This window comes from Armigeres subalbatus, unplaced genomic scaffold, assembly GCF_024139115.2.
Source record: "Armigeres subalbatus isolate Guangzhou_Male unplaced genomic scaffold, GZ_Asu_2 Contig555, whole genome shotgun sequence".
In the NCBI taxonomy this organism is placed as follows: Eukaryota; Metazoa; Arthropoda; class Insecta; order Diptera; family Culicidae; genus Armigeres; species Armigeres subalbatus.
This window is the reverse complement of record NW_026943320.1, coordinates 29,303-34,408: the sequence shown is the minus strand read 5'-3', so window position 1 is coordinate 34,408 and position 5,106 is coordinate 29,303.

Below are 5,106 nucleotides of genomic sequence, written 5' to 3'. Positions count from 1 at the left end.
GTTTCAAACTTCAATGAGTTTACTTCTTGAGTGAAACTTGATTATTGCGCCAAAGAATATATTTTTGCTGCTGGTAGTTTTTTGGTTGATTTCGAGAACTCTGGGTTTGGTGAAGTTGAATGCAGTTTCAAACTTCAATGAGTTTACTTCTTAAGTGAAACTTGATGATTGCGCCAAAGAATATATTTTTCCTGCTGGTAGTTTTTTGGTTGATTTCGAGAACTCTGGGTTTGGTGAAGTTGAATGCAGTTCCAAATTTCAATGAGTTGTTGCTTCTTAAGTGAAACTTGATGATTGCGCCAAAGAATATATTTTTCCTGCTGGTAGTTTTTCGATTGATTTCGAGAACTCTGGGTTTAGTGAAGTTGAATGCAGTTTCAAACTTCAATGAGTTTACTTCTTGAGTGAAACTTGATTATTGCGCCAAAGAATATATTTTTGCTGCTGGTAGTTTTTTGGTTGATTTCGAGAACTCTGGGTTTGGTGAAGTTGAATGCAGTTCCAAATTTCAATGAGTTGTTGCTTCTTAAGTGAAACTTGATGATTGCGCCAAAGAATATATTTTTCCTGCTGGTAGTTTTTTGGTTGATTTCGAGAACTCTGGGTTTAGTGAAGTTGAATGCAGTTTCAAACTTCAATGAGTTGTTGCTTCTTAAGTGAAACTTGATGATTGCGCCAACGAGTATATTTTTCCTGCTGGTAGTTTTTTTGGTTGATTTCGAGAACTCTGGGTTTGGTGAAGTTGAATGCAGTTCCAAATTTCAATGAGTTGTTGCTTCTTAAGTGAAACTTGATGATTGCGCCAAAGAATATATTTTTCCTGCTGGTAGTTTTTTGGTTGATTTCGAGAACTCAGAGTTTAGTGTAGTTGAATGCAGTTTCAAACTTCAATGAGTTTACTTCTTGAGTGAAACTTGATTATTGCGCCAAAGAATATATTTTTGCTGCTGGTAGTTTTTTGGTTGATTTCGAGAACTCAGGGTTTAGTGAAGTTGAATGCAGTTCCAAACTTCAATGAGTTGTTGCTTCTTAAGTGAAACTTGATGATTGCGCCAACGAGTATATTTTTCCTGCTGGTAGTTTTTTGGTTGATTTCGAGAACTCTGGGTTTGGTGAAGTTGAATGCAGTTTCAAACTTCAATGAGTTGTTGCTTCTTAAGTGAAACTTGATGATTGCGCCAAAGAATATATTTTTCCTGCTGGTAGTTTTTTGGTTGATTTCGAGAACTCAGAGTTTAGTGTAGTTGAATGCAGTTTCAAACTTCAATGAGTTTACTTCTTGAGTGAAACTTGATTATTGCGCCAAAGAATATATTTTTCCTGCTGGTAGTTTTTTGGTTGATTTCGAGAACTCTGGGTTTGGTGAAGTTGAATGCAGTTTCAAACTTCAATGAGTTGTTGCTTCTTAAGTGAAACTTGATGATTGCGCCAACGAGTATATTTTTCCTGCTGGTAGTTTTTTGGTTGATTTCGAGAACTCTGGGTTTATTGAAGTTGAATGCAGTTCCAAACTTCAATGAGTTGTTGCTTCTTAAGTGAAACTTGATGATTGCGCCAAAGAATATATTTTTCCTGCTGGTAGTTTTTTGGTTGATTTCGAGAACTCTGGGTTTAGTGAAGTTGAATGCAGAACCAAACCTCAGTGAGTTGTTGCTTCTTAAGTGAAACTTGATGATTGCACCAACGAATATATTTTGCTTAAGAAAATTATTTTGAGCTTTTTAGAGGAATGTCTTCACTTGTCATAAGACGAGCTTGTATCTTCCCATTCAATTCCACCACTTGACTTCAAGTGGTGAAATTAAATGGGAAAGTACAAACTCGTCTTTGACAGGTGATATTTTTTTGCTGGTATTTTTTTTGTGTTTTGTGTATTTTAGTGAATTCAGTGATTATTAAAGTTTGAATGCTGTCCCAACGAATATATTTCTCCTGCTTGTGCTGAAGCATTTTTTATGCGTGATGCAGCATTTGTTATTGAAGCTTACGATTTTTTCTTGCTCATTGATTTTTGAGTAACTTTGAAGAACGCTGTTTTTAGTGAAGATTAATGAAGAATTAAAACTTGATGAATGGTTGCTGATCTGATGAAGCATTTGAACCAAGCCAACGATATTTTCTTGCTCAATGGTTTTTTGAGTAATTTTGAAGAATGCTGTTTTCAGTGGAGGATAATGAAAAATTAAAACTAGATGAATGGTTGTTGATCTGATGGAGCATTTGTTAACCAACCATATATATTAAACCAAATTGGATACGCCTTCAATAGCTCTTCCTTCCCAAGTAAGCCAATAATTTCCTAGAGTATAGCTCTACCTTACATTCTAAAAATGTCCGTAATTTATTATGAAAACAAGCCGTCCATGTATTTCTTTCTCAAAGGCAGAAAATATATATTTTTAAATAAGAAACATATTGTTGCATTTGAAGCGAACGAAAACTTTTTTTTTGAATCAAATGTGAGTTTCAAGTTGTTTCAACCAGCTAAATGTTTAAAGCAAACATGGATATTATTGTTTTGGTTCGACCACTCATAATATTTTCTTATCAATTCTATCAATTTTCATATTCTGGTAGCATTTGACTACCAGATTTCACAATTCCAAACGTTCATATTTCATTTACTTGATGACAGGCCATTTGGCCGAACGGGTCGTTTGGCCGAATAGTTAAGAAAATTTGACCACTTTTTACGAGTGGTCCTTCTTCTTCCTTCATCCTTCTTCTTTCTTCTTTCTTTGTCCTTCCTTCTTCCTTCTTCCATCTTCCTTCATCCCTGTTTCTTTCTTTCTTCTTCCTTCTTCCAACACTTTAATAAAGTAAAAAAAATATCTTCCTTCTTACTTATCCCTTCTTCATTCTTCCTACATCCTCCTTCCTTATTCCTTCTTTCTTCTTCTTCCTACTTCCTTCTTCTTTCTTCTTTCTTCATTCTTCCTTTTTCCTTCTTCCTTCTCCCTTCTTCTTCTTCCTTCTTCCTTCTTCCATCTTCCTGCTTCCTTCTTTCTTCTTCATTTTTCCTCCTTCCTTCTTCCTTCTTCTTTTTTCTTTCTTTCTTCCTTTTTCCTTCTTTCTTCTTCTCACTTCTTTCTTCATTCTTCCTTCTTTCCTCTTCTTTATTCCTTCTTCCTTCTTTCTTCTTCTTTCTTCCTTCTTCATTCTTCCTTTTTCCTTATCTCTTTTTCTTCCTTCTTTGTTTTTTCCTTCACCCTTTTCCATCTTCCTTCTTCTTTTTTCCTTCTTCTTTCTTCCTTCTTCCTTCTTCCTTCTCCTTTCTTCCTTCTTCCTTCCTTCTTCTTCCTTCTTCTTTCTTACTTCTTCTCGCTTAACTCTTCCCTCTACCTTCTTCCTGTTTCCTTTCTTCCCTCTTTCTTCTTCCTTTTTTCCTTTTTCTTTCTTTCTTCTGCCCTTCTGCTTTCTTCCTTCTTCCATATCCCGTCTTCTTACTTTTTCTTTCTGCCTTTTTCCTTCTTCCTTTTCTCTTCTTCTCTTTTCCTTCTTCTTTCTTCCTTTTTCTTTTCTTCTTTCTTCCTTCTTCTTTATTCCTTCTTCCTTCTTTTTTCTTCTTTTTTCCGTCATTCTTCTTCCTTCTTTCTTTTTCCTTCTTCCTTCTGCCCTTCTGCTTTCTTCCTTCTTCCTTATCCCTTCTTCTTTCTTTCTTCTGCCTTCTTCCTTCTCCCTTCTTCCTTCTTGCTTCTCACTTCGTAAGGAAATCTGTTTCAACTACTCGGCCAAACGGCATTCGGCCAAATGGCGTTCGGCCAAATGACCCTTTCGGCCGAATGGCATTCGGCCAAACGACAATCGGCCAAACGGCATTCGGCCAAATGACCCTAAACCATTTACTTTCCTTTCTAAACCTGAAAACATCCTTATCATCATTTAGGAAGCAAGAGAACATTCTTCTACTCTTGCTCCTGCTCCTCTGCTGACTTCCGATCGGATCCGATCCGAACTCGAGTTTTTGTTTACTTTTGCAAGAGCGAGCGAGGAGCTGTCCACTAGTGTATGTATGAAACAAACAGGGATTTAATTTGGTTTTAAAAATAAATATATTTGATTCAAACATATTACCATTTTGGAAATGAACATGTATATTTTTGAAGCAAATGGATGAAATTTCTATCCGTGGTGGGAAAAATTGTTGGCGCGATTATTAAAAGCTTCATCAGATTAACAACCACTCATCAGATCCCAATTTTTCAATAGTATTCACTAAAAACAGCATTCATCAAAATTGTTCAAAAATCCTGTGAGCACCGAATCAGCAACAACACATATAGTCTTATTTCTTTATTTATCTTCACTGATAACAGCATTGTGCAGAATTGATAAGGATTTTTTTTTCAAGTTCGTTTATTTGGGGGCTACCCCAAATGGCATAATTCCATTTGGCATAATGCCGTTTGGCATAAGTCCATTTGGCATAATCCCATTTGGCATAACGAGTTGAATAGCCAGGGGCCATTTGGCATAAAGACCATTTGGCTTAACGACCGTTTGGCATAATAAATAAAAATAGTCATAATGATTTTAGGGCCATTTGGCATAACGACCATTTGGCATAAAAATTAAAAGAATTATAAAAACTCTAAGAAGAAGCTCAATTTACATCTGTATTATTGCCTTATTCTGGGCATTGCGTATTTTAAGGAGCGATTTACTTTTTCTCCTGCCTTCCAAAAAATGGGATTTAAAAAATTGCTCGGGATAAAAAATACAAAGAAGTACAGTTCAATCTGATATATGTTATACAAAGAGTTTTCCTTAGTCTTCAAACTTAGACTAATGAATATTGGCATATGTTCCTTGGTTCGCCGTGCTGCTTCTGATCCTGCTTATGAGTTGCTTCGTGGCTTTGGTCAAAAGATATTTTAGTTACCAGATAAAGATTGTCGCTTCGGTTCCCTTTGTTCTGCTGTCCGCAACATGTTGGGTACCTACACAGAAAGAAAAATCATTGGTAAAATTGAAAAAAACATTGGTAAAAATGAAAAGTTGCATTGGTTCTTTTTCGTAGAGAGTAGTGAATGCTCAAAATAAAAGTACGGTAACTTTGCGACAACCATGATTCAAAAGTTGCATGACGCTCTGAAATTAAAAGTT